The sequence below is a fragment of the Lissotriton helveticus genome, chromosome 4_1 (genome assembly GCF_964261635.1).
Source record: "Lissotriton helveticus chromosome 4_1, aLisHel1.1, whole genome shotgun sequence".
Lineage (NCBI taxonomy): Eukaryota > Metazoa > Chordata > Amphibia > Caudata > Salamandridae > Lissotriton > Lissotriton helveticus.
In genome coordinates, this window is record NC_136063.1 from 1,218,061,984 (window position 1) to 1,218,079,823 (window position 17,840).

The 17,840-nt window shown below is 50.3% G+C and overlaps 1 protein-coding gene across 2 annotated transcripts in view; it reads left to right on the forward strand.

Annotated features, from left to right (window-relative positions):
- The window catches only part of LOC144829052 (NFX1-type zinc finger-containing protein 1-like), a 1,360,324-nt gene that overhangs the window by 217,539 nt on the left and 1,124,945 nt on the right, over positions 1–17,840 (forward strand). The window lies entirely within an intron of this gene.

A 17,840-nucleotide genomic window follows, 5' to 3' on the forward strand; every position in this document is an offset into this window, starting at 1 on the left:
TGCCAAGGACCACTTCTTTTGTCTTCCTATGTTTTGTCAGTTCTCTAAGTAGTATGTTGTATTTGGTCATTGGGCATGCTTTACACCAGAGAACACTTCAAAATACAGCAGTGCTTTGCAAGTCAGTTGAACTTTAGTCCTGATTGTAATTAAGATCGAAAGTAGATGGGGCTAGCAGCCAATAGAAATGAAATGTACATATACGAGCCTTAGGTAAACATCAGCAGTAATTAAGCAAAGAAAAAAATACCTGGAAGGGTAAGCAATGTTATTAATGGTAAAGTCAAAAGTACACATTAATAGAATCTGTAAGAAATATAAGGGAAAAGGTTGTTTTTCCTCAGTTATTTTCAAATTTAGTCTGATTAACCAGTTTGGCATACTCTGATTTCACCCAGATACTGGGATGATTCAGAGTTGGTTTTGGCCACTAACTTGCCTCAGTGAGCTAATTTGTTTTTACAGAGCTTACCAGACAGCATAGCTGTGTGGTTGAAAACGATGTATTGTAGATCATAAAGGGGCTTAGAACTTGCCCATTTCTTACCATTAGTTGGCCTTACTGTCATTTGCCTGTTTCTTATTCAATGGCCTACCTTGTCCATCCTGTGTCTGTCCCTTCCCTGGAGCATTTCCAATTTACTTGTGTCCATCTACTGCTCAGGGAACTGTATGTTCAAGCCATGTGCGGCTTTAGATATACATGCTTCTGCCATCTAGTGTTGGCTCCAGATGTGTGCAAGTTGTTTTTCTTCAAAGAATTCTTCTGAGTCATGAGGTAGAGTGACTCCTCCTCCTGGTGACAATGCGCATGGGCATCAACTCCATTATTAGATTATTTTCTTTCTGCTGCTGGATTGGAATGTGTGTGCCTGCACTCCAGTTAGAGACCATCACAGAGCTATTTTCGGATTGCTCACTGTCTTTCCCTTAGTCTGTATCGTTTCGATCGCGTTTTCCATTTGTGTATCAAGGTTACATATTTTGTCGGGTCGCTTCAACCGCTGCCTCAACAGGGCCTTGCCCTTCGGAGCATTTCTTCAGTCTCCATCAAGTTTTCCAAAGAATGCCTTGATGGTAATGGCATGGGCACCCTTCCGTTATTGTCCTTGCTGTAACGCGAAGTATCCTTGGACCGACTAACAACAGGTCTTGAATCTTTGCCTCTCGCCAGAACACAGAGAAGCTGATTGCTACTTTAGCTGCTCCTTCCTCTACAAGAAAACCCTTTGAGACCGTTGTGCATGTTGGCTCGAAATGTTCTAGAGGAGCATAGAAGACACTCCAGACCTTGATGTCAAGGTGAAAGAAAAACACCCTCAACCGTCGGTCGGAAGAGGTGTTCTCGATGCAGAGCAGTTCTGGATCCTGCAAGATGGAGGAAGTAACACCTGCTCAACAGTCTGTGAGTATGGTACTCCCTGCTCCTCAACACTGTCTATCAGCCCAAAATACATTTGGCTCCTCTTGAGCATCATACACAGGCCCTGTCTCCACTACTGTCCTCTGGCCATGGTTGGCACTGAGCACATGTTTGGTGCCAAGAAAACAACCAAATCCTCAGGCATCAAGCACTTTGGCTGCCAGTGCCTACCAGACCATCAGTGCCTTGTCGAATACCGTCGACATCCACTGCTTCGACACAGAGCGAAACTTCAGTGTCAAAATTGTAACCTGTGTCGGACCCGAAACCTTCTAAGCCAACATCAAAGCATGATTCCGGCAGACCAGTAGGGCCAATCCTCTATAGATTCCACGAGCACCTGAATGCTAGACTAAAACAGATTCACATCCAGTCTCATATTGGCCTTATCCTTGCCAGATCTTTGGCACCGATTCCTCCACTACCCAAAAGACAGTTGTCTTTTCTGGATGTATTGGTTCCTGCAAAACACCAAAAGAATGCAGATAATGCACCAGTCCTCTACCTGCTGCCCTACCCTCACCTCCTCCACCCTTTCCACCACAGTCTACAGGTGACCCTCTGAATATTTCATCTCAGAGTTCTCCACATTCAGATACCGCTGGGCATGCTGGGGGGCAGAACACTTTTGGTACAACACCACATACTGACCCATGGGATACCTATGATATCGATCTACCAGGAGGGGAAACACCCATTACATCGATGTCAAAACAACGCATGCGACAACGGCGCGATGCCATTAACATCGCATGCGATTACAACGCTAAAAATACGCTACGGACGATGACGGAGGATAAAATGCCATGCGACAACGGCACGATGCCCGGACTTTGATAAAATGTAATGCCTGCTAAATGTTATAAAAACACAAGCACGCAAGAAAAAATACAAGCGCGCAAGAACTTTTATAAAATGTAATGCCTGCTTTGTCTGCGTTGATAAAATGTTATAAAAACACAAGCACATACGCTACGGACGTGCTTTGTCTGCTTTGATAAAATGTGATAAAAACACAAGCACATACGCTACGGACGATGAAATGCCATGCGACAACGGCGCGATGCCCGGACGATAAAATGCCAACTAATTTCCAAAGCCTGCTTTCTCTACGCAAGTACTTTGATAAAATGAAATGCATGGTGGAATTGTGCCCGCGACCTTTAACCCTGCCTGCAGGTAGGTTGCCCCCCTGCCGCTACACGGTCCTCCCGTGTCGCTGCCCCTGTGTAGTGCTGCCGCCTGCCTGCCGCCCGCTTCCACCGCCCCTGCTCACTACGCGTGAGCCCACCGTCCCTTCCCTCCTCTGGGCTCTACCCCTGTCTCCACTGCCTGTCTACTTCTGCTGATTGTTGCCCTTTGTGCTCCCCGATTTGCCTCTGTGCCCTGATCTTTACCCCTGCTTCATTTGCCTCTCTGCTTTAGTGAGTGTGCCCTTGTGCCCCCCGGTTTTGCCTGTGCCCTGGTGACCCCGTTTTCCTTTCTGCGACCTGTTTTGGTACATCTGTGCCCCTACTGTGCCCCTTGTGCCCCCCTTCTCCTGCCTCTGTGTCTTCATACTTCTGTGCCCCTTTGTCCCCTCGTTTTAGCCCTCTGTGCCCCTCTGACCTCTGTACCCCCTCTCCCCCACCTTTTTTGCCTTCTGTGTACTCCCCCCACCGGTGTCACCTTCCCGTCGCTGCCTCCCTGCGGCTCCGCCCCCACTGTCCTATTGGCCACCCTTCTCCCGCCTCCCAGCTGCTCCTCCCTACCACTTCCCCCTCTCTCCCCCCTCATATGGAGGCCACGCAGCGGACGCGCCGCTGGCGCGCCGAAGGCGCGCCGAAGGCGCGACTAAGGCAGGCACGTCTGCGCCTGTCCGTGCCTGGACCGCGCCTAGCGCCAGAACCCCTGGCCCCCGCCGGATCCAAGCTACCCGACTGAGATACGACCCTGCCACCCTCAACGCACTCAACAACGTACGACCACCCGCCTGCTACCAAGCCACCCCGAAGCGAACTCACGGACCCATCACCTGCCAAGCCTGCAAATTTTCCTGCCACCGAACCTGCACCCCACCCACTGGACTCAGCAAAAACAACAACAACCACCACCTCAAGTGCATCCTTCTCAACACCCGCTCCGTCCACAAGCACGCCATCGAACTCTGGGACCTCCTCGACACAACAACACCAGACGTCGCCTTCCTCACGGAAACCTGGATGAGCGCCTCCTCGGCCCCCAACATCGCCATTGCCATCCCGGCCGGCTACAAGATCACACGGAGTGACCGCACCAACCGAACCGGAGGAGGAATCGCCATCATCCACAGAAACACCATCAGCATCACGACCAACGCTGAAGACACACTCTCCTCCGCCGAACACCGACACTTCCAGATCCACACCGACCCTCAAACCACTCTCAGAGGAACTCTCATCTATAGACCCCCGGGCCCACGCACTCAATTCAGCGAAACCATCGCCGACTTCATCAGCCCGCACGCCCTAACCTCACTTGAATACATTCTCCTAGGGGACCTGAACTTCCACATGGAGAACATCAACGACAACAACACCACCACCCTACTCGACAACCTCGCCAACCTCGGACTCAAGCAACTGGTGGACACACCCACCGCGCCGGCCACACGCTCGACCTCATCTTCTCCGCCAGCAACCACATCTCCTTCAACCACGCCACTGGACTACACTGGACTGACCACAGCTGCATCCACTTCACCTTCAAGAAGACTACATCCCACCACCACACGCAAAGGATCCCCCGCAGATGCTGGAGCAAAGTCACCGCAGACCAGCTAACCACATCACTGAGCCAAAACCCTCCCGCCAGCACAACTGACACCAACGACGCCGCCCACAACCTCGCGCAGTGGATCACCAACTGCGCCGACGACCTTGCTCCACTGAAGAACCCCCCTAGCGTGACCGGCAACAGAAAAACCTCATGGTTCACAGACGCCCTCAAAGTCGCAAAGAAATCCTGCCGAACCCTCGAAAAAACCTGGCGCCACGAACGAACCTCAGAAAACATGACAGCCCTCAAGAACGCCATCCGCGAATACCACCAGTTGATCCTCACCACCAAAAGGACCGCGTACAAAGAGCGGCTGGACAGCAACACCCACAACAGCAAGGAACTCTTCACCATCATCAGAAAGCTCTCCAACCCCAGCGCCAGCAACAACGACATCACACCTTCACAGGAACTCTGCTCCTCCCTTGCCACGTTCTTCCACCGCAAGATCACAGACATACACGACAGTTTCGGACCCCAGTCTACGACTCCAGCCACCAAACCTACGACCCCCACCACCATCCTCGATGCATGGACCGCCACCAGCACTGGAGACACCACCCACGTCATGAACACCATCCACTCGGGCTCCCCCTCCGACCCGTGCCCTCATCATTTCTTCAACAAAGCCGACACCATCATCGCACCCCACCTCCGAAACATCATAAACAGCTCCTTCACATCAGCCACCTTCCCTGAAAGCTGGAAACACGCAGAGATCAAAGCCCTTCTGAAGAAACCCACAGCGGACCCCACAGACCTCAAGAACTGCCGCCCCATCTCCCTTCTCCCCTTCCCGGCTAAAGTCATCGAGAAAATCGTCAACAAACAGCGGACTGCATTTCTCGAGGCTAACAACTCACTCGACCCATCCCAGTCCGGATTTCGAGCCAACCACAGTACCGAGACCGCCCTCATCGCAGCCACCAATGACATCAGGACCCTGATGGACAACGGAGAAACCGTCGCTCTCATCCTCCTGGACCTCTCGGCAGCCTTGATACCGTCTGCCACCGCACCCTAATAACCCGCCTCCACAACACTGGGATCCAAGGAAAGGCCCTGGGCTGGATCACCTCGTTCCTCTGCGACAGAACCCAACGAGTCAGCCTCCCCCCCTTCTGCTCGGCGGCTACCGAGATCATCTGCGGCGTACCCCAAGGATCCTCGCTCAGCCCAACCCTCTTCAATATCTACATGAGCCCCCTTGCCGCCATCGCACGCAAACACTACATCAACATCATCTCCTACGCCGACGACACACAACTGATACTCTCCCTCACCAGAGACCCAGCCACCGCCAAAACCAACCTCCAGGAAGGAATGAAAGACGTCGCAGAATGGATGAAGCACAGCCGTCTGAAGCTCAACTCTGACAAGACGGAGGTCCTCATCCTCGGACAATCCCCATCCGCCTGGGACGACTCCTGGTGGCCCACGGCACTGGGCACCACTCCGACACCCACAAACCACGCACTTAACCTGGGATTCATCCTGGACTCCTCCCTCACCATGACCAAGCAAGTCAACGCCGTATCGTCCTCATGCTTCAACACCTACGCATGCTCCAAAAGATCTTCAGGTTGATCCCCACCGAAACCAGAAAGACGGTCACCCAGGCCCTCGTCACCAGTCGACTGGACTACGGGAACGCCCTTTACGCTGGAACCACAGCCACACTGCAGAACCGCCTACAGCGAATATAGAACGCCTCCCCACGACTCATCCTTCCACGCCAGAGCCACATATCCGCCCACCTGAGAAACCTGCACTGGCTCCCCGTCAACAAGAGGATCACGTTCAGGATGCTCACCCATGCCCACAAAGCTCTCCACAACAGCGGCCCCGAATACCTCAACAACCGCCTCTCGTTCTACACCCCCACCCGCCAGCTCCGATCCGCCAGCCTCGCCCTCGCCACCGTCCCACGTATCCGAAGAACCACCACCGGAGGATGATCATTCTCCTACCTGGCGGCCAAGACATGGAACTCCCTTCCCGCACACCTACAACTGACCCAGGACCATCTCACTTTCAGGAAACGCCTCAAGACTTGGCTCTTCGAGCAGTAGCAGCTCCCCCCCCCCGCCTCCCTCCAGCGCCTGGAGACCCTCACGGGTGAGTCGCGCGCTCTATAAATGTTAATGATTGATTGATTGATTGATTGATGAAATAACTAAAGACACAGGCACGCAAGTACGATTGCATATGCCAAGAGGTTGAATTCTGCAAACTAAATTAATGCCAACTAATTGAGCGTTGGAATAACTCGCTTGCAGCTGGAAAGGGCTGCGGGGCTGGTGGTGTGTGGGTGGTGGATGTATGGGGGGATGGATGCATGATGTGTGGTTGGCTGATGGATGGATGATGGATGGGTGGATGGATGCATGATGGGTGGCTGAATGGGTGGATGGATGGGTGGATGGATGGGTGATGGATGGGTGGGTGGATGGATGATGGGTGGCTGGATGGATGGGTGATGGATGGATGGGTGATGGATGGGTGGGTGATGGATGGGTGGATGGATGCATGATGGGTGGCTGGGTGGATGGGTGATGGATGGGTGGATGGATGCATGATGCATGGCTGGATGAATGGGTGGTTGGGTGGATGCATGATGGATGGGTGGATGGATGCATGATGGATGGATGCATGATGGGTGGCTGGATGGATGGGTGGATGGATGGGGGATGGATGGATGGATGGATGGGTGGCTGGATGTATGGGTGCATGTATGGGGGGATGGATGCATGATGTGTGGGTGGCTGATGGATGGATGATGGATGGGTGTATGGATGCATGATGGGTGGCTGGATGGATGGGTGATGGATGGGTGGATGGGTGATGGGTGGATGGATGCATGATGGGTGGGTGGATGGATGCATGATGGCTTGATGGGTGGATGGATGGGTGGATGGATGCATGATGGGTGGATGGATGCATGATGGATAGATGCATGATGGGTGGCTGGACAGATGGGTGATGGGTGGGTGGATGGATGGGTGATGGGTGGATGGATGGGTGGATGGATGCATGACGGGTGGGTGGATGGATGCATGATGGATGGGTGGATGGATGCATGAGGATGGATGGATGGGTGCATGGATGCATGATGTGTGGGTGGTGGATGTATGGGGGGATAGATGCATGATGTGTGGGTGGCTGATGGATGATGGATGGGTGGATGGATGCATGATGGATGGCTGGATGGCTGGGTGGATGGGTGGATGGATGGATGGGTGATGGATGGATGGGTGGATGGATGGATACAAACAAAATAGAAGGGCATTTTAAAAAATGGCACTTCCTAGATCCAGGGGTGGGTGGGGTATACCTTATTTTGTATTTAATTATTGGGCATCTGTTTTGCAATTTATCTCTCCTTTAGTTATTGGTCAAAAATGCAGTCTATTGCAGTGTCATACACCCGCAATTTATGAATTCTTTATCGGGGAGAAGGCTAATGGCGGTCTTTTGAAAATATTGGAGCCCAGTTACTATAAAAAAAAACAAGTTTAAGGTGCTGATTGCGGCATTTTCAGTGTGGAGGCAAATTAGGCGATATATAGGACTTCCTCAAATAAACCGCTATACCCCGTTTGTGGCGGCTGGAATTTTACCTAATATCTTTCAAGATGCAACAACCAGGAAATGGCATAAGTAATCTAGGTGACATGTTTCATAACCTGCAGCCATTACTTTTCAATGAGCTACAATGCAAATATGGAGTACATAAAAATTTTTTTTTTAAATTTCTCCAGATCCGCAGTTACTATGTTCGGCGGGGACAATATGAAACTCGTTTTAAACAATTTCCGTTATTGGAGGGATGGGAAAAGGGCTTCCCATCGGCTTCTTTTACTCCAGTTTGATTCAGTTAGTTCCAGAGGATCTGGATCAGCGCCAGGAGAGATGGAGAACTAAATTAAATATAGCAACTATTGATCTTTATCCCTCTATTTGTTTTGCCAAAGAGGTTCTGATGTCGGGTAAAATGCAGGCCCAACACTACATGGTTTTATATGATTTGTACTATTCCCCCAGGAAAATCTCCAAATGGAGTACCGGTCCTGTTGCCAGCTGTAGTAGATGCGGCTGTTTTGCGGCTGATGCTCAACATATGTGTTGGAGGCATGTGGGCTGCTGAATTCATATCTGTGCATAGATCACCGCCTAGTATTGGGTCCGGATGATTGCACTTTGTTGTCTTGGAAGAGTCTTCGAAGTATCACGAGATAGGTGACTCCTCCCCTGGACTACAAAGCGCATGGGCATCTTCTCCATCCTCAGATTGTTTTTTTCCGCCATTGGGTTCGGATGCTAACTCCTATACTCCAACTTCGGAATTGAAACAAAACTTTTCTAAATGCCGAAAGGCCTTTGACTTCGACGGTATTGTTCTCATTCGGTACCTCTCTACTCGATCCGGCATTCCATTTCGACTCGGTCGCCGACGCGGGCGGTTGGGCCTTTTCGACGCCACGTGAGCCTGCCGTCGATGGAAAGAAGCCCGTTTAAAAGGTGCCCACAATGCCACTCCAAGTTCCCACTTACTGACAAACACTCAGTATGCAACAAGTGCCTTTCCCCAGATCTTAGGGAAGAAACCTGCCCAGCCTGCGCCCAGTTTCGGTCGAAGAAAACCATACAGATCCGACGGGCCGCTAAGCAAGAGAAGCAGCGACAGGCACCGGAACCGGACAACATCTTCGATGATGACCAGGAACTACCGGAAGCTCAAGACTCGGACCTAGAGATCGTCACCGTCGAGGACTACCCGGACTCCGATGACGAGATCCCACCGGGGCAAATCGTGAGTACACTGCCCCGACACCAATTAGCCCGTTACCAAAGGCTCCGGTCGAGGCATCGTCAAAAGGCCTTAGCCAAGATCACAAAAAAGTCTCGCCAGCCCCGCCATCCGGCTCGGCTCCGAAATCGAAACCGAAACCTTCAGAGACCCCAGGGCCCATTACCATCGACCCAAAGAAGGTTCCAGAGCAAAAAAAGGTCTCGACCCGAAGGGCGTCGAACCGAAAAAAGGCCGTACAGCCCAAAAGCGTCGAGCCAAAGAAGACTGTTGACCACAAGAAGGCCGCTCAGCCAAAAAGTGTCGAGCCCAAAAAGGGAGTCGAACCGAACAAGGGCACACAGTCGAAGGGCGCCAAACCAAAGAAGGTCGCTGACCCGAACAAGCATACTGTTCCAAAATCCGTCGACCTGGAAAAGGTCGCCGACAAGAAGGATGCCGTACCGAAGCCCGTAGCACGGCCGGTAAAACCTATCGACCCAAAGATAAGTGCTCCAAAGACACCAGTCGATCCGAAAAAGACCGTCAACTTGGAAAAAGACAGTCAACCAAAAAAGCCTGTCGAGCACAAGAAACGAGTCGAGCCGAAAGATCCGGTCGACCCCAAATCACTCGTCGACCCGAAAAAAGGGCCCGAGTCAAAGAAAAGCAATAAAACACCAAAAGTCGTCATAAAACCAGGTGTTACCGACCCAAAAAAGTCAAACACTCATCCTAGGACTGTAGAGGAAGAACTATTCCATCCAGATCCATCAGACGACCAGGCAAAAATATATATTAATCCAGAGACTGGTAAAGTTACCATCCTGCACAGGAAGAAGAGACCATTGGACACTGGCTCTCATTCCCCTATTCCATTGAAGAAAAAGGACTTTGGGACTTCTCCATCTAGACCCTTCATCCCTTTCCATCCTATCATGCCTACTACACCTTTTGCTCCTTACTCTCCTTCTCACCACGGGGACAATGAAGGTAACATGGGGGAAGAACCACAGCCTCAATATGATTTCCCACAAGATCCTCAACCACAAGAGGAACCATGGGAGGAGCCAACAGACCCTTACAACACCCATCCCATACCTGATATACCCCCAAATGGAGAATATAACATCCATGTATTATCTACAAAAACAGGGGGGGAGCACACATGATCCACAATTATCTCACCTATCTCAGACCATTTCACACTGGGCTCTCATTCATCTGTTACCAGGGTGCCTTCGGGGAACAGACAATGATTTTGCCGACCTCTTCCGAAGGATACGGCAACAAGTCCATGAGTGGGATCTCAACCGCCTAGTCCTCCTCCCACTATTCCACAAATGGGGGTTCCCTCAAATAGATCTATTCGCAACCGCAGACAACGCCAAATGCCCAAACTTCGTCTCCATGTTCCCACACCCACTATCCAGCTGCAGCACCCTATGGATAAATTAGTTAGGGACATTTGCCTACCCTTTTCCTCCTCTCCCACTCCTTTCATTTCTGGTTCGGAAGGTCAAGCAAAAATCCCTCACACTAATACTAGTTGCTCCTACATGGGCCTGTCAGCCCTGGTTCACAACCTTATTGGACCTCTCTGTAGTTCTCCACAAGAAGCTCCTCAACAGGTCGGACCTTCTAACTCAGAACCATGGAGAAATCAGGCACCAATAACCCAAGTCTCTCAACCTGTGGTTTGGCTCCTGAGGTTATAGAATTTGGGATGTCAATCTCCCACCAAAATGTATTGCCTTTCTTAAAGAAGCCCGTAGACCTACCACTCCAGCATGCTACCCGGCTAAATGGAAAATATTTGAATTGTATTGTCACTGAAAACAAATGAATCCTATTTAAGGCTGCAGTACAAAACATTGCCTGTTACTTGCTTCATTCACAATTCTCTGGGCTAGCATTCACCTCCATAAGGTTACATCTCGCTGCAGCAGCTACCTATCTGCAAAATAGGCAACACATTTCTTTATTCAAAATACCAGCATTCAAAGCCTTCGTGATAGTTCTTAAAAGAGTAATTCCATCACAGGTTCCACCTGCCCCCTCATGGAATCTTAATATTGTTCTTACACAACTCATGGGCCCTCCATTTGAACCTCTGCATGTCTGCCCCCTACAGTTTCTCCCTTGGAAGGTGGCATGACCCCACTCAGACGTGTTAGTGAGCTCCATGCATTAACCTTATGCTAGACCTGGCATCCTTGGCATGGTTTCCCCTGCCTTTTTTGCCTTCTGACCTGTTTTGCTGTCTTTATTTTTGCTGGCTGTAGGATTAAGGGAACTTTACCATTGCTAACCATTGTTAAGGGTGGGGCGTGGCCAAGCCAGCTACCACGATGGCCGATTAACTCCGAAGCCGTCATCTACAAGAATCCGCCCGTGGCCCTCTTTACTGCGACAGCTCGTCAACATCGTTGGAAGCCGACGATGTTGTTGAGCGACCGCGGAATGTGCCGCTTGTAGGCTTGAGTGGTGCCCGCAGCGCCAAGCACGATCCGCCGCGCTCTCGGGCCTGGCGCAGCCTTCGGAGGCCCTGAGACAACAGGTGTCTCGGGTGAGCCTTAGGGCTGGGCGCGAAGCGGGCTAATGACCAGCTCCTGCACCGCACCTACTTGACGGAGCGCAGAGCTACCCGTGCGAAGGAGTGAACACTCTAAGACCATTTACTGCGGTTACTGGCGTCCCAGCGAGAGTACAGACGCTGTGGAGAGCTCGTGGGGTAGGGGGCGCCCAACGATCCCAGAAATGTTCAAAATCTACTGAGGTGTCTTTCCAACAGAGCTGGCCTACATCTCCCTCCTCCATGGCCTCTGTCTTCTCCAACGCGGGACAAAGGGGGCCGCACCCGCGTACAGCCTGGTGATGCGAGGCACCCTGCGCCTCTCCCATCTTACCGGCCCAATGATATTAGAGGTACATTATACATTGCACCGCTAGTCAATATATCTACGGCGAGTGGCTCCTGTTGAGCGATCAGGCAGCAGTGGGTGCCTTAAAGAATTACTGCGATGTGACCCACGCACGAGGAGCGATCAGCACAGAATGTCGGGGCACCCCACCCATTGAGGCTCGCCTTGGGGGGTTTGGCATGTCCGCTTGCACGAAGCCGACTACGATGGGGCGCTTCGACCCCAAACAACGCCAATTGAACTTCGAAGCCGTGAAGACTCCTAGACCCGAAGAGACCGAGGGCACCAGTGAGACGGAACCGCACCAGTCAGAGGGCACCGCCTCAATCATGGGCGTGTTGCGTACCAATTTTCAGGCCATCGACGCCCGTCTAGACACTCTCACCACCCAATGAGATGACATTCATGGGCGCCTGGAGGCACAAAACACCCGCATCGGAGGAGCCGAGCAACGAATTTCGCCTTGGAAGACGCGCAACCTACTGTTGGGAAACGGCTGGAAAGGGCTGAAAACCTGCTCAAAACACTTGCCACTAAGGCGAAGACTTAGAGGTGCGCTCGCGCCTAAATAATATTCGCTTCTCGGGCTTAGCTGAGTTCACAAATAAGGGCCCCATGGCTAAATGTGTACAGTCTTTGTAAATATCTTTGGCAAGGAGGCCTTTTATGCTACCTTTGCAGTGGAAAGAGCACAACGGACAGTGGGGGCCCACCCGGCGCCGGGGCCGACTCCTAGACTTACCATAGCTAGAATTCTCAATTATCAGGACTGGGTCACTGTGTTGCGGCTGGCCAGGGAGCGTGGCTCGCTCAATCACCAAGGTTCTGACATTACGATCTTCCGTACTTTACACCAATGGTGCAAGAAGCGCGACACAAGTATATTGACATCAAGCTAACCAGTGTTAAAGTGCAAATGCTCTGTACCCAAAACATGATAAAATTGGCTTATCTACGATTGGCATATTTAATTTACTTATAAGCCCCTAGTAAAGTGCACTATATGTGCCTGCAGCACTGATTGTGCCACCCATTTCAGTGGCCCTTTAAACATGGTGCAGGCCTGCCACTACAGAGCCTGTGTGTGCAGTGTAAACTGCATGTTTGAGGCATATGAGCTGCAGATCTCACACTGTGCATTAGATCTCCACCTGGTGTTGGGCTCGGATGATTGCATGTTGTTGTCTCTGGAAGAAGTCTTTGTAGTCACGAGATAGGTGACTCCTCCCTTGGACGATAGTGCGCATGGGCATTGACTCCATCCTTAGATAGTTTTTTTCCGCCACTGGGTTCGGATGAAACTTTTCCGCGTAAAATTTTCTTCAAACTTCAACAAACACCATTCAATATCGATAAACATCCACTCGACTTCATCAGCTCGATTCCGGTCGTCGACGCGGGCCATTGGGCCTACCCACGCCGTGAGGCCTACACTACATGGAAAGGACGCCATTCAAAAGATGCCCCGAGGATGGAGCAAAATTCCCACACAGTGACCATCACGAGGTCTGTAACCTGTGTTTATCGCCAGAACACGACGAATCCAGCTGCACAGCCTGTGCATCTTTTCGATCGAAAAAGACCATTCGAGATCGGAGGGCCCGTCGACGCGATATGCATAGATCAGCTCCGGAACCGGTGGATATCTTCGACGAAGGTCCATGCGTCCCAGAAGAAGATTCAGATGATCTCCAGATCGTATCCGAGGCAGATGACTCAGATAACTCCATACCTTCGGGTCAACGCTTGAGTACCACTGCCCCTTCCCCAGCCCAAACACCAAAATCGAAGGCAAAGGTGGAGAAGTGTGGCTCAATGGTTAGAGCAGGCAGACCTTGATGCAGAGCTCTGGCCAGGGACCAGGGTTTGATTCCTGCCTCGGCGGGTCTCTGGCTCATTAATTACCCTGACTGGATATTCTCGCCTCAGTGCCTGTTCTGATCATGGGTCCCACGCTGCAACTCTGGGCAATAGCTTACTTAGTCTCCACAACGGCCCCAAAAGCGCTGGGATGCCTGGCTGCACCTGGGGGGTGCCCAGGAGTGGACATTTCCCAGGAAAGCCAGGAAGGGTTCCTAAGCGATATACGGACAGCGCCGGGACACCTCCGGTGGAGGTAGCTGTGCGCTTTACAAATTCCGACATTTACAAATTCCGACATTTACAAGGTCAACACTCGGTCTGCGGGGCCCAGTCGAGACCGAAAAAAACACTTTGAAAACCCCACCATTGAGCCCGGCTCCGAAGAAAATAATAAAGCCTTCCGGTAGCTCCATACCGAGCAAACCGCATGTGCCGATACCACCTGCTCCCTCGGCACCGAAACGAAAAGAAGTCCCGGTTCCGAAAGACACTCCGAAACCGTCGACTCCGAGAGACAAAGCGGCTCCGAAAACAACGAAGCCTGTTTCCGATGCCCTGAAAACAGCTTCCACTCCGAAGCCAAAACTCTCGATGCCAAAACAAACAAAGCCTGCTTCCAATGCTTCCAAGTCCACGAAACAGGCTTCGGCTCCAAAGACAATATCTTCAGTGCCGAAATCTACGCCAAAGGACTCAACATCAGCTCCTAAGGCTAAAGGCAAGCAAACAACAGGTTCGGAACCGAAAAAATCGGCGCCGAATGCTGTGCCTCAAGAAGAGGAGCTTTTCCGAACAGATCCTTTACAAAAAAGGATCTACATTGATCCAGAAACAGGACATGTTTCCACTACACCACACAGGAAGAGGAAGTCAGATACAGCACCTGCACCACCAGTGCCTGTTAAGAAGAAGGACTCTGCCACATCTCCTATGCACCCTTCTTCTCCTGTATCTCCTTCTCATCCTCTTCCTTTAAACATTTCACCTCAAAATTCTCCTCATTCTCCACCACATACACCTCTTCAGGATGTTGATGATGATGATGATGATGAGACCCAGATGACCCTTTTCCCTAACCAACAGGTTCACCCGACTGGGAGTATCCAAATCCACAGGATGTACCAGATATTCCTGACCCACATACATATCCATCTAAACCTTCTCCTCCAGAAGACAATATTGGGTTTGGATACTTAATTAATAGGGCTGCCATCTATCACAATGCCACCATGCATTCAGATGAGGCAGAGGAAGATTTTTTTTAGACACTTTTGAACACTCCCAAAAATCTGTGCAAATACTGCCAATGATTAAAGGAGTCATTAAGCATGCACCAGAAGTGTTTAAAGATCCTGTACGAGCTAGAATCATAAACCCAAGAATAGAGAAAAAGTACAGAGCGGCTCCTGGGGACCCTGCCTACATTAAAGGACAGCTACCCTTAGACTCCCTAGTAGTTTCAAACGCTAGAAAAAGAGCAAATTCCTAAACATCAGGCGAAGCACCACCTCCTAATAAAGAATCAAAGATCATAGACTCTTCAGGGAAAAGAATAGCTGCCCAAGCTAGCAATACATGGCGCATCGCTAATACACAGGCCCTCCTCGCAAGCTACGACAGGGCTCACTATGATCAGTTAGAGAAGCTCTTACAACATCTACCTGACCAATATAAGGCACAAGCAAATGACCTCATACAAGAGGGTAAGCTTATATCAAATGCCTCCATTAAATGCGCACTTGATGTAGCAGACACCGCATCCAGAGCAATAAACACCAGTGTCCTCCTTAGACGTCAGGCGTGGCTACGCATTTCAGGATTTAGGCAAGAAGTGCAAACTACTATCTTAAATCAACCATTCAACTAACAACAATTGTTTGGTCCAGAGGTAGACACAGCACCTGAAAAAATGAAGAAAGACACTGACACAGCGAAGTCTATGGGAGCTCTGCAGTCCACCCAAGCACGAGGCTCCTTTCGTCGCTCCTTCTACAGAGGAGGCTCCAAACAAGCTGGGTCAGACAATTCAGCTTCCTTTAAAACAAATACACAAACATCCTCCAATAGAGGATACTTTAGAGGAGGCTACAGAGGCAACAACAACAAGGGAAGAGGTTGAGGAAATAACAATACACAAACCTCTCCCAACACAAAACAGTGACTTCCTTCTGCTTCCCCAACAGCATTCCACTCCTGTAGGGGGCAGACTAATAAAGTTCCTACCTCTCTGGAATTCCATCACAACAGACAAGTGGGTAAGACAAATTATCCAGTATGGTTACTGCCTAGAGCTCACAGCTACCCCTTCACATATACCACCCAGACAGCATCCAATGTCCACAGAACATCTAACGCTGCTCCAACAAGAGGTTCTCTCATTGCTGCAAAAAGATGCAATAGAGCTAGTTCCGTTGCAACATCAAGGAACAGGCGTTTACTCACTCTATTTCCTAATACCCAAAAAGGATGGCACACTAAGACCAATTCTAGACCTAAGACTTCTCAATCTGTATATACACTCAGATCATTTTCACATGATCACTTTACAACAAGTGCTCCCATTGTTGCAACAAGGCGATTTCCTAACCACACTAGACCTCAAGGACGCCTACATCCACATTCCCACACATCCTTCTCACAGGAAGTATCTCAGATTTGTATTAGAAGGACAACACTATCACTTCAAAGTCCTTCCTTTCGTGGTCACAACTGCACCACAAAGTGCCTAGCAGTAGTAGCAGCACATCACAGAAGACAACATATCAACGTCTTCCCATACTTAGACGATTGGCTCATAAAAGCCAAGTCATTACATTCAGTGTGTCCAAGACCCAGCTCAAAAAATTCAAACACTGCACAACTTGGGGTTCACAATCAACTACACCAAGTCACATCTCCAGCCCTCTCATGTACATCAATACCTAGGGGCTACAATAAACACCGATACAGCTCTAGCTTATCCCAGTCCAGCCAGGATACAGAGCATTCAAGCCGTAATCACAAAGTTTCAAAACCAACACTCTCTCCCAGCCAGAGTGTTCATGCAACTAATAGGCATGATGTGATGTCATCTTGCATTTTTATTGTACCATATGCAACACTGCAAATGCGTCCAATGCCTGAATGTCTAGCACATCAATGGAATCAGGCTCAAGGACAACTTACAGACCTGGTGTTGATGAACAGCCCCTCACATCGCTCTCTGCAGTGGTGGAACACCAAAAACTTGTCCAGAGGTCGGACGTTCCTTGAACCTATGCCACAGATAGTACTTACAACAGATGCATCCCTCACAGGATGGGAAGCCCATCTGCTCCACCATACCACTCAGGAAAAATGGACTGCTCAACAAAAGGTGCTTCACATCAATCACCTAGAGCTGCTAGCAATATTCCTAGCACTAAAATCCTTCCATGTACATGTACAGAACAAAGCTGTCTTAATCGGGATGGACAACATGACAGCCATGTACTATATTCAAAAACAAGGAGGCACACATTCCCTCCAACTGTCCCAGCTCGCACAGAACATTTGGAGATGGGCCATTCCACAAAAGCTATATCTGCTTGCAGAACATCTTGCAGGAGTTCACAATCAGATAGCAGATCTGTTGAGTCGATAGACACAGCAGATTCACGAATGGGAACTACATCTGCAAGTTCTTCTACAATTCTTTCACAAGTGGGGTCATACAAACATAGATCTGTTTGCCACACACGTAAACGCAAAATGCCCAACCTTCGCCGCCAGGTTTCCACACCCGCTGTCCAAGGGCAATGCGGTATGGATGAACTGGTCAGGCAGATTTGCGTATGCTTTTCCGCCAATCCCACTAATACCACTAGTAGTACGCAAGCTCAGACAACAATCTCTCAAATTGATCCTGGTTACTCCGACATTGGCACGCCAAGCATGGTTCACTACACTGCTAGAACTCTCTCTAGTTCCACATCAAAGACTGTGTCTGACACCATCCATGTTAACGCAGAACCATGGAGACATCAGACATCCAGATCCAAGTCAATTGAATCTGGCGATCTGGCTC